Raw genomic sequence first — 12892 nt, forward strand, 5'->3', positions numbered from 1 at the left:
CACCTCTTTGGCGTGAAGGCCCTATCTGTCACTACCGCAGGAGGTTTGTATTTTGCCCACCACACTAACCCAGAATATGAATGGGACAGATGGCTTTTTTAGTTGGCTTCATGTTTATGGCATTGAATGATTTTGATTGGCTGTTTGAGCACAGCTGTCAGTATGTGTATATTTAAAGCGTACTATTTGCAGTTCTTAATTAACCAATAGCACCCAGCAGTTTGTGGGGCCTGAGACCTGGAGGACTCGTCTTGTCCCAACTCCAAATCTCATGACCATTCAGGTCTTGCACAGATGAAGAATGTGTGAAATAACTTGAACAATGCAAGCATGTTTATCACTTCTGTCTCCATCTCCTGTAGAATTTCACTCCTTTTAAAAGTATTTTTTTTTTCTTTTTTTTTTTACTTCCACCCATCAATGCCCAGGATGTTATATCAAATGGCTGGATTATTCTGTTTGTTGCTAGTAAATCTGTTGGCAGCTTTGCACAGGGAAATCCTTACTGCAGTTCTCCATTTGCTGGGAGACTAAGGTGAAGCTAGCACGTATGGCTATGCTCTTATGTCTGAACACGACAGAAGTGCTGCAAATTCTTCTCCAGACATAAATATCTGGCTTTTGAATTCTTTTCAGGAATGTGAAGAATGCATTGTCTCTTTAATTGATGAGTCCTAGCTAGGACAAAAGTAATAACTCCGCCTGTTCAGTGAGGCAAAGGTCCAGTCTGTGGGCTGGTCCACACTAACCCCCCAGTTCGAACTAAGATACGCAACTTCAGCTACGTGAATAACGTAGCTGAAGTCGAAGTACCTTAGTTCGAACTACAGGGTACTTACCGCGGGTCCACACACGGCAGGCAGGCTCCCCCGTCGACTGGGTGTGCTCCTCTCGTGGAGCAGGAGTACCAGCGTCGACGGCGAGCACTTCTGGGATCGATTTATCGCGTCTAGACAAGACGTGATAAATCGATCCCAGAAGATCGATTGCTTACTGCCGAACCCGGAGGTAAGTATAGACGTACCCTGTCTGAACAATTTGAGCCAGTCAGGTTAGTGCTCCTTGCTTGCTCGTTAGCCACCTTCATGCCCAATGTTTGTTTGAAGCAGACTTTTGGGGGAAAGTTTTAGATTTCCATTTACAAGACCTTCCATTGGCTATTTACTGAACCTCTTGATGTCCCCTCTTGTAGAGGGAGAGTGACTGCATGGAACATTTGACTTTTCTTTCTAGATAATTGTAAAAGGACTTTGAACAAAAGACTCGTGTGCTTATTGCACAATGTATTGTTGACATTACATTACACAAAGGGTGATTATACTGCCATAGTATTAAATAGGAACCAATATGCTGCAAATATACTCCTGTGCGTATATAAATGTGGAAGAGATGTTTGCTCTTATGGATGACTTAACTCCTTTGAAAATCAAACAGTTATTAGGGTGAGGCAAGCTTTATTCAGTAGCCATTTAAAGGAGAGAAAAGCTGTGTTCAGTAGAGCCATGTTCGCTCCTGTAGAGGTTGGATCACTAAACGCGTGTAAACCAGTTAGCAAGTCTAAAAGAAGATGGGTTCAGCATATTCTTCCCACTGCAGGCAAAACACTGAAAGTGGGAAAACTGGCAAGAAGCACGGGTGAGGCTGCAAGCAAATAACCCAGAAGGCTTTAGTCTGACTCTTCCACAGTGAATGTAACGTTGCTAAATTAAGTACTCAAACCTACAGGAGTGTGTTAAGCCACGCAGGTGATGCACCAGGAGCGGATTTACCGTGAAACATTCCGTGCCATGGCATGGGGCCCCCCAACAACAGGGGCCCCCCAAAACATATGTGCGGGAACTAGGAGTGCAGGGGGGGGTTCTGCAGCACCCCCACGTTTTATGTGGGGCTTCACTGCCACACTGTGCCTGGGGTCCTGGCTGCTGCCTTGCACCATGTACGTTAAAACATATTGTTAGGAGCGCAGAACCGCCTGGGCTCCTGGGGAGACAGGGCGGGGCCTGAGCCCGGCCATGGGGGCTGCAGTGCAGCGGTTAAGGGGGAATCGCAGCTGCCTGCGTTGCAAGGACCCAGCGGCCAGGGGAGGCGAGCAGAGATCAGGGCACTGAGGCAGGGGGGCACTCAGGTGGCTGCCAATGGAGCTGTGCCCCCGCTCCCACTTCAGGTGAGTATTCAGCCCAGGCGGGTCTCTGCCTGCTTCTCTGGGCCGGCTAGTGGGGCAGCAGCGGAGCCCACAGAGCCCTGGGCCCGGGGTGTAGCCGGGACCCCGGGCGCCCTGGAGGCAGCGCATGTGCGGAGCCACCATGGGGCTGGAGAAGGAGACAAGAGACACCAAGATCTTCATGGCCGAGGACAGCTTTGGGCGCCCGGTGGCCCCGGGCTGACTGGCCTGGAGAAGTGGGCAGAGACCTGCCTCCACGCGCTGATCTCTGCTCGCCTCCCCTGGCCACTGGGTGCTTGCAAAGCAAGTGGCCGCGATCCCCCTTAGCAGCTGCGGCTGCAGTGCAGCCCCTGTGGCGGGGCTCAGGCCCCTCCCTGTCTCCCCAGGAGCCCGGGCAGTTCTGTGCTCCTAACAATAGGTTTTAACATAATTGGCACGGGGCAACAGTGGAGCCCCGCATAAAACTAAATTAAATTAAATAAAATTAAATTAAATAAAGGAGATATCCTATCTCCTAGAACTGGAAGGGACCTTGAAAGGTCATCAAGTCCAGCCCCCTGCCTTCACTAGCAGGCCCAAGTACTGATTTTGCCCAAGATCCTTAAGTGGCCCCCTCAAGGATTGAACTCACAACCCTGAGTTTAGCAGGCCAATGCTCAAACCACTGAGCTATCCTTCCCCCCATGGGAGAGCTGCAGCCCCCTCTCGCACCGAGGGCTGCCAGCGGGGTGTGTGGGAGGGAAGGGGCAGATGTCCCAGGGCCCAGCAATTTAAAAAGGCCTGGGGCTCCCGGCAGTGGCTGGAACCATAGGCCCTTTAAATTACCGCTGGAGCCCTCTGCGTGGTGTGGCCCGGGCAGTGCTGAAGGGCTGGCTGGGGGAGGCTAGCCCCCAGCCCCACCTCTTCTTCCTGAGGCCCTGCCCCTTCCGGGTCCCCCCACCTTGCCCAGGGGCCTGGCAATTCTGTTGGCAGCCCTGCCCGCACCCCTAGTTCCCACACCTATGGTCCCGTCAGTCGCCACCGTGGCCTGCACCCAGATCTGGACCCGCGCCTGGGGTGGACAGGGGTCTGGCTTTCTTTTTCTTGGCTCGGTCCCAAGGGGGGGCCGAAAATGAAGCTGCGCACAGGGCCCCACTAACTCTAAATCCACCCCTGTGCTGCACTATGTCCCGGTCGGTTTCTTGCCATCAGCAACTTAGTCAGTGGGGGCATCCCAGCTCCCTAGTTTCTTGGAGTTTGTTGCTATGAAAAGTTGTTTGCATTAGTTTTTTGGGAACGGTGCCACAGGGTTGTATTGGGATTTATTACGGTTAATTTTGCCAAGAATTATACACTTGACTTGCTGTTACTGTCCTTCCTGATCGAAAATGACGCTGGCGACAGTTTTACCTCGTGTGTGTACGGTTATGGCTAAAAAGACCGATGTGCGAGTGGCAGTCCTTTCCTCATGAAGTGCACAGGTAGCTTGAGGTGGAGGAAGGGGTTAAAGACTGTGTCTGCTGAGTATGCCGCTATTTATCACTCCGCCTCTGTGCTTTAAGATCTATACTGCGGTTAATCTTGAACTGGGTAATCCCAATGTTGCCTCCTTCTTGCCAGTTAATCTTGAACCGGGTAACCCCATTATTGCCGGCTGCTTGCCAGCTAATCTTGAACTGGGTAACTCCGTTGTTGCCTTCTGCTTGCCAGTTAATCTTGAACTGGGTAACCCCATTGTTGCCAACTGCTTGCCACTAATCTTGAACTGGGTAACCCCATTGTTACCTATTGCTTGCCAGCGTGACCTACCTCTTACTGACTCCCAGCTGTCAACGTCAACGTTGCAGTGTTTTGAGTTATGCATTGGTGTGGCCTTGAAGTGTTTCTTCCGGCCGCCTTGTATGCAGTTGTCCACTTTCAGTTCACTACGCAGGAACTGCCTTGGCATTCTGGTGTCGTCCATCCTTAACAAATGACCAGCCCAGTGTAACTATGATGTGATAAGCCTGGCTTCAAGTCCTGTAGAGTGACTGCATTCCAGAACCTCCTCATTGGTAACTTTATCCTGCCATGTGATGCAGAGCATGGCACACAGGTGTCATAAGTGGGACTTATCTAGAAGCTTAATGTGATGCCTGTAGCAAGTCCAGGTTTTTCACCCATACAGCAAGTTGGAGAGCACAATTATTTTACCGACTTGGTTTCAAGCTTAATATTGTGTTGCTGCCAGACTCTGCCGGATACTCTGCCAAATGATGACCTAGCTTTGTTGATATGACTTGTCAGCTCCTTGTCTTCAGTGACATCATTCCACAATATACTACTAAGATAGCAGATGTCTGTAGCATCGTTTGGCTGTGTTTCTCTGATGGTGACTTTTACTTTTATGTTGGATTTTCCTGGCATAGGTCGATACATGACCTTCGTCTTTTTCAGGGTGATTGTCAGCCCATACCTTTCTGCAAATCTGTCTGTAATCAATTTTATATCTTTTAAAATATGTGCCCCTAGAGTATACCTCAGCTTATGAACAATTGCCTCAAAGACGTTCATGGATGATCGCAGCCTATTCCGCTTAAATAATTTTCCAGAGGATCGGAAACGTATCCTGGTCTCTTGTAGCTACATTGAGCATTGCTGCATAGAAGAGATTAAACAAGAGTGGACCAATTATGCAGCCCTGCTTAATACCATTGGTAGGAAATGGGTCAAACCAAACACCACCTATGCAGGTTCGTCCAATCGTTCCATTGTGAAATAGCCTCAGAATGTTGGTGAATTTTTCTGGACAACCAAACTTACATAATAATTGCTAAGGCCCAGGTCTGCTGACTGTGTCAAATGTTTTATCCAGGCCAATAAGGACGGTGTGAAGGTCCTGTTGCTGTTCTTTGCATTTCTGCTGCATCTGACAGGCTACAAAGTTTGCTGTTCGTAAAACCTCCAGTAGTAAGTAATTAGTGATGTTGCATAGCACACGATGAAAGAATACTCTAGTCAGAACCTTTCTGGCGATGGAGAGTAACGAGATACCGCGATCATTACCACAGTCGGACTTTCCTCTTGTGTATGGTGCCAACGATCTTGTCTTTGAAGTCTTGCGGTATGATTTCAGTACTCCATATATTGAAGAATAGTCCATGCAGTCGCCTAAGCAGAATCTCACCTCCATACTTGGATATTTCTGCGGGAATCCCATCAGATCTAGGAGCCCTGCAGTTCTTCATGGCACTGATAGCAGTGCTGATTTCAAGGGATGGGGCTGCGTCCATGTTGTCATTACATGTTGGCTGTTCCACTAGTCTTCTGACTGCTTCTTCTGTGGTGTTGGGTGGTGTGTTCAAAAGATCACCGAAATGCTGTCGCCACCTCTGAAAGATGTCTCCTTTGTCAGTGATCAGTGTTAGGCTGTCTGCACTTTTCAGAGGCACTGTTGTGTTATGTGTAGGACCATATACATCTTTCAAAGCAGCATAGAAGTTTTTCGTCTCTTGACGGTTGGCATAGGTCTGGTTTTCAACTGCCTTGACATTCTACCATTGATCCTGCGTGTCTTTTATTTGATGTCATGACACAGATTCTTGTATGTTATAACTGTGCCTACAGGAACATGGGATACAAGAATTTGACAATGCATCTCATGTTTTTAACGAGTAGTTGTTGAATTTCTGGATCGTTCTTGTCAAACCAATCTTGATAATGTCGTTTTGCTGTACCCATGGTGGCGAGAGAAGCTTGATATCCCATGTCGTGAAAAGTCACCCACTCGCTGTTTAAATTAGCACTAGTCGTCAAGCCAGTAGAGTCAGACAAAACTGCTGTGACGTTATTATAGAGCTGCACTCATGTAGCTTCATCTTGTAATACTTTATGCTGAGCTGTCTGATTGGTTTAGGTGATGCCTTGCAATGCGCTGGTTGAATTACGAATAACAGTTTGGAGCAGACTTTTGGATGATCAGTCCAGCAGTCTGACCCGCGCATGGCTTCAGTGATTTGTACATCCTGTAGATCTGGCCGCTGGACGATGATATAGTCGATAATATGCCATGGTTTGGATCTCGCTGCATCTGTGATGTTTTCTTTTTGTCGGGTAGGTGGAAAAAGGTATTCGTGATTGCGAATTGCTGCTTGACGCACTCACTAAGTAGCAGAGTTCCATTGCTATTCTCTTTCCCAGTCCCATGCTGTCCGATGGCAGGCTGCCAGATTACCACCCTTGCATTAAAGTCCCCCCCGTGATAATCGGTTTATCTGATGCAGATATAGACACAATGAGTTTGTGTAAGTCATTATAGAACTTTTCTTTCTCATTGTCAGCATTTGTCATGATAAGAGCATAAGCACTGCTGATAGTAACATACCACTTACGTTTCAATGGCAACCGTAGAACCAGACGACGATCACTTATGCCTTTAGGTAGACTTTCAAGCTTGGAGGCAACAGAGTTGCTAATGGCAAAGCTAACACCCAATAGTCTTGGCTCTGAGGATGGGCGACCTTACCCTGCACCGATCTCTGCGAGTTACCCTTCATCAGCGAGTCTGGTTTCACTGAGCACAGCAATGTCAACCCTAAACCTGGACAGTTCTCTTGCAACAAGTGCTATGCCTCTGTCAGGTCAGCTGGTGGTAGGGATGTTGCAAAAAATACAAACATTCCATGAAACTATGATAATTGGCATTGGGAGATACCTACATGCTGATCTGTGACTACGACCACCAGCATTACCAGGCCTGTTGCATCGCCACTCACCCATCACTGTAAAATTTTCCTCTGTCATCAGAACACACACATGAATTGTTTGAAATGGTGGTGGCTTGTGTTGCACCATCCACATTCTCTCACCTGTTCACCTGTGTTCCAGTGGCATACATTGACAAGATGCCTGGCGGGGGTTAGGGTGCACTCTATGGCCCTGCATGTGGGCGCTCTCTATAGTAGTAGACAACTGCTAGGCCTGCATCTGCTTGCTATGCCATGGTGGAGTGTAAGACTTTCTTCCACCATAGAAACCATTGAAGTCTTCACTACCGACCCAGTAGCTAGCGGCATGGGCACTGATGGACCTGTTCACTACACCTTTGGGGCCCCTTGCTTCTTCAAGATCCCTTGCAGAATTTGCCTGGGCATGCCAGGGCCCAGTTACCAGTTGGGACCACTCAGGAGGTATTGCAAGGGTCTTGCCTGTGGAGAGGCTATGTACCAGCAGAGAGGTCATATGCATTTAGCTTGGAGCCCAGGCTCTAGGACCCTGTGAAGGGGGACGGTCCCAGAACTCAGGTTGCAGCCCAAGCCCCATCTATACCTCAATTAAATAGCCTCTTAGCCCGAGTCAGCTGGCCCCAGCCAACCACTGGTTATTAATTGTAGTGTAGACATACCCTCAGTGTACATTTAAAAAATATACACATTTTGGTTTGGTAGACCTTTTGCATGTTGATGGTTTTTATTTTTTACTACTCCCAACTCACTTGTGTGCTTGACTGTCTGAAGACTGGATTTGTTGGTTGTTTTGTTGGTTTCCTTTTTACCACAAGGGATTTGGTTGTTAGTCCACCAATCTGATGTGTTTGTGCCTCCTGCATTCCAAAAAAGGCTGGCCACAGTCCTGGGAGTGAGAACTTGCTTTTCCCAAAGCAGGTGGTTCCCTACCACAGATTTCCCATCTTAATGATGATCCTCTGTGCTGGGTCCTATTATGCTGCCACATCCTAAATGCTAGGTTTGGAGCACTCAGAACGCCAGTGCAGGTTAGGGGGAATAAATGAATTGGGGGTGTGTGGGGGATATGGCTTGCATAACAAAGGGTTTTGGTCTTGTAAATTAGTATATTTGCCTGAAGAGCTGACAGTGTTAATAACATGGGTCTTCAACTTTGAAACTCTATTGAGAGCAGAGCCCCAAATAGTTGTGATGTGATATCATGAGATTGAGTCGTCCTGGTGAAAATATAATAGAGTAGTGTCAGGATAAGGAGCTGGGATTCTAAAGAGGTGTGACCATGCTTTATGAAATAGCTCCTTGGCAGTTAGGAAGGAAAGAATTCTTTTCTTCTTTCCCCATCCCTCCACTTTCCGGCTGCAGGGTGGGAATGGGGAGATTCTGGGGGCTTGGATTTCTCAACATTCCTTCCCTCCCAGCGTACACGTTGGGTAGCATTTGGTGAGCTGCTCGCTCTGCCTGATCTTAAGCAGAGTGAGAGGAGTTCCGGACACATTTATATCCTCTCTGAGAGCTTTGTGTGGTCCTAGAGCTACTTCCTGCTCTGTCTTCACCATGTGAGTTCCCACTATCAAGGGCAGCCTCCTTCCGTTCCTGATCGGGTATATCTTTGCTTACTATCAGTTGCGATCTAAAGTCAATACGTTTGACCTGGCACCACTAAAATGGGAAATTGACCTTTAGGCCCAGAAGATTACTAGCTTAGATTTTTGAAGAATGCAACCTATGGCCTCCTGCCAAAACAGAGCTAAGGGAGTTGCAGTGGCTGTGTTCATGCTATATGTCAGAGGTTCTTCACACATCCTCTTGCCTAGTGGCTTGGGAGTATAATATAACTAAGGAACTATGGTAACTTTCAAATGACTGGGCTCTTAAAAAGAAAGTAATTTAACTCACAGATCATATTTCTTCAGCTACTTAACATATCACCATGCTTACACCCATCCTCAGAATTCCAATCCTGTATAATTATACCACTTGTAGTAGAATAACCTGAATGGGGCAAAATGTTCATGTAATTATTATAGCAATATTTTTCCAACGCACTGAGAAGAGGAAAGCAGGGTAATAGTATAAGAAGGGACACACTTCATTTAATCTTCCCTTGCAACCTGCCCCTGCTCTTCCACCTCATCCTTAATTGTTGTGTAGTATTTCCACTTCATCTTCTATCATTTTATAGTATTTGTTTAATTCAGACTTGCATGTTGCTTTTTCATGGGAGACTTATTTTGTTGGTAGAAAATAACACATGAATCACTTGTTATTATTTGAGGCTTGAGTTCCTGGCAATTCGTAGTGTTTACAGAATAGTAGCTTATCATGTAGAGTATGTTGCATGACAACTCCGCCATGAATTGCTCTCTCTATCGCCGTATGCCGTGCAGTAGTAGCCCTGTCAGTCCCAGCATATTAGCGAGACAAGGTTGGTGAGGTAATAAAAGATATTACCTCACTCACTTATCTGTCTGTATCAGTAACATTTTAGGGCCTTACATAGAACCTCAGAGTTACGAACTGACAGTCAAGCACACCCCTCATTTGGAACTGGGGTACACAATCAGGCAGCATCAGAGATAAAAACAAAAAGGAAATACAGTCCTGTTCTCAGTGTAAAATACTACAAAAATAAAGGGAAAGCAGCTTTTTTCATCTGCATAGTAAAGTTTCAAAGCTGTGTTCAGTCAATGTTCAGCTGTAAATGTTTGAAAGAACAAGCATGTTTTGTTCAGCGTTACAAACATTTCAGAGTTACGACCAACCTGCCTTCCCCAGCTGTTTGTAAGTCTGAGGTTCTACTGTATTTTGAAAACAGTATCTAGTATAGGACTTATTACTGTCACTGAGTTGCCCCATTATGGTCAGTCAGGAGTGCTGGCAGGGATAGATTTTATGTATGCATATCATTGGCTATCATATGTAGGAGATATCCGAGTCTGCTCAGCACAAAGGCATTTAAAACAAACAGTCCAAGCAGTATCGAAATTCAGCAAGCCTTTCAAAAGGAGACCCTTTTACCACGATCATTACCTCTCATGGAGGACTGAAGAGGGGGTGGTCCAGTCTTTCCTGCACTATTATGAGTCTATCCTAGTGGTCTTGTAGAAAGGACTCCATGGACCAAAGGTTGAGAATTACTGCTTTGTGGGTAGTGTGGGGCTGTTTGTCTGACAGGAGGGGAAGTATTCCAGCATTCTGGCACTGAAGTGGCCCAAGCACTAAAAACCGTAACCCCTTCTATCCTAGGAAACTCTGTGCTCCTCCAGGAACTCTAAGAGGTAAGATGTAATATAAGGCTCTGGGTAGTCTTAGATGGATGGAGTCAGGACCTGCTCCTTTTAGGGCCATATGTCCGAGGTAATCACTTTAAACTCTATCTAGTAGATATTGACAAAAATTCACTTTGCCCAACAGTGACTGTTGTTGACATATTTGGCAACATCTGAAGGAAAGGAAAAATTAAATTCAAACAGACGTCAAGAAGCATTGTCATGCACAATATAAACATAATGGTATATCCTGGACAGCTACCCTACACAGCTGTTGACCTAAACGTATGTAGTGTTAGTCAAACCTCTAGATGGGATTGTTAACTTCGGACATGCTTTAGCAAATGTTTTTTATTCATCCAAATCAAGATTTTCTTTGTTAGCCCTGATAATGTTTAGGCATGACAGTATCACATAGCCCCTCCCCTCCTTCACACTATCAGAAGAATGCTGTTTTGAGAATGGGAATGTAGTGATCACTAAAGTTCTTTGGAGCTCTTCATTCCATAATAAAGAGCTTAGGAGAGGCCAGAGCTAAAGGAATGGGTGAGTGTGCACCTTAAAAATAACCTAACATAACTCATGCTGCCAAAGAATAGAGTAAAAACCCTAAGAAGCCAGGAAGGTATCCCTGTGAGCAGTTATAACAACTATAAAAGGTTCATGGAGGCTACAGAGACAGTCCAATTTATTATTGCTGTAGGCTGCACTTAACTTTTAAATTGGCTGCTCACGGAGTGGTAATAGCTAGAGGGATATTTATCTGGGGTAAATAAAAGCTGTTTTTCATAGAAGGAAATGTTGCATTAAATTTCCTCTTCCCCCAGATGTTGCTTTTAGAACTGTTTTTTAATAAAAGGTAATTGGAAGTGAATGAGCCAAAGTCTTAATGCAATAGGTCACAACAGGGAACGCCCACCATGCTTCGGAGACATGTATCGATAGCCTACTAATGTGCACCTTGTGTCTGATTGCTATGATCTTGCCCCTTGAAGTAGATGTTGCAACTGTTCCCCCTGGATATTAAAAAAGAGGAGAATCAGAAATATCCCCTCTTTCGATGTAGGGCAGTTTGACGATCCCGATGAAGATCGTCAGTAGAATGATCCCCGTTGTGTATTTATCTCTCCTGGAAAAGCCAAGAGCATCCCAGTTTCTCCTGTATGATCTGTGCTCAGTGGTGTAACTACGGTGGTACGGTCCGGCACGCCATGCCAGTAAGATATTTATAGCTGGTATGGTGTACCGGAAAGACAGAGGAGGAGCCCGTCCCCAGCTCTTCCATGCAGCTGCGTCTCCTGACTCCTCCTGCCTGGGGTCTGTACAGTAGCCTTGCTGGAGTTGGTACAGCAGCCACGCTGGAGGAGCTGCCAGCATGGAGCTGCCCAGTGGCCCTACGTTCTGCTCCTTTCCCCCCTGTGGTTCCCGGAAGAGTCCTGTGGTTCAGGGCTCTCGGGAACTGCAGCGGGGAAAGGAGCAGAACATTGGCAGCTCCTCTGGCGCGGCTGTACCGCGCCCAGCCTGGCCCCCAGCTCTTCCACACAGCTGCTTCTCCTGAGTCCTCCTGCTTGGGGTCTGTACAGCAGAAGTCTCTGGCGCAGGAGGAGGAGGACAGGCCCCCCCACACCTCCCAAGGTTACGTGGGATGGATGTGGATCATGGGGGGAGGGGATGGGGAGAGCGTGGGGGCCCAGGGCTGGGGGCACGGCAGGGAGGAGGAGGTCATGTGCTTCTCCCCCACCCTTTGTGTCCCTCCCCTCAGTGCAGCGTACCAGCAAGAAATGATTTCTACTTGCACCACTGCATCTGCTGAAGGAAAGGCAATAAAGATTTGGAGTTTCAGAAAAATTTGGTATCCCTTTAAGTCCTCCATCCTTCTGTGACGGGGAAAAATGATTTTCAAACTGCTTCCAAAATGTTTGGGTTGTAAGGGAATAAACCACCTCTTTTTATGAATACAATAGGGTAATATACTGGTATGTGTATGCATACAGAATGCAAATATAAATCCTCCTTAGGTTAGCAACCAAACATTAATCAATCATTCAGCAAAAAGGGAAGTGGGATTTATCTTCCCAAACAGTCCCAGGTGTTGAGGTGTTAAGAACATAAGAACGGCCGTACTGGGTCAGACCAAAGGTCCATCCAGCCCAGTGTCCTGTTTACCGACAGTAGCCAATGCCAGGTGCCCCAGAGGTAGTGAACCTAACAGGTAATGATCAAGTGATCTCTCTCCTGCTGGCCATCTCCATCCTCTGACAAACCGAGGCTAGGGACACCATTCCTTACCCATTGGCTAATAGCCATTAATGGACTTAACCTCCATGAATTTAGCTAGTTCTCTTTTAAACCCTGTTATAGTCCTAACCTTCACAACCTCCTCAGGCAGGGAGTTCCACAGGTTGACTGTGCTGTGTGAAGAAGAACTTCCTTTTATTTGTTTTAAACCTGTGTTAAATCCACAGTCAGATAATGCTGGATAAGCCTCTGGTGATAGATTTGCTCAGACTGAATTAAGCATCATTAGGCTTCAGTGAATGTTACTGGAAGAGCTTCATTTTGAGGGGTGAAAGGAAGGGCTGATGGGAACGACTGATCTTACTTCGTATAAGAGCAAAGCCAGCATTTAATACCTAATCTCCTATTACCGTTCATTTTTTCTTGGTCAGATGAATGAAATCTAGTATAACAAATTGTTCCCTTTAACAACTGACTTTCCTTTAAATGATTGTTTTAAAATCTCATCTTCCAAGTTTTCT

The 12892-nt window shown here is 46.5% G+C and overlaps 1 protein-coding gene across 12 annotated transcripts in view; it reads left to right on the forward strand.

Moving 5' to 3' along the window:
* The window catches only part of DIS3L2 (DIS3 like 3'-5' exoribonuclease 2), a 270679-nt gene that overhangs the window by 41004 nt on the left and 216783 nt on the right, over positions 1-12892 (forward strand). The gene's annotated exons all lie outside the window — the stretch shown is intronic.

This window comes from Chrysemys picta, chromosome 9, assembly GCF_011386835.1.
Source record: "Chrysemys picta bellii isolate R12L10 chromosome 9, ASM1138683v2, whole genome shotgun sequence".
NCBI classification, from domain to species: Eukaryota; Metazoa; Chordata; order Testudines; family Emydidae; genus Chrysemys; species Chrysemys picta.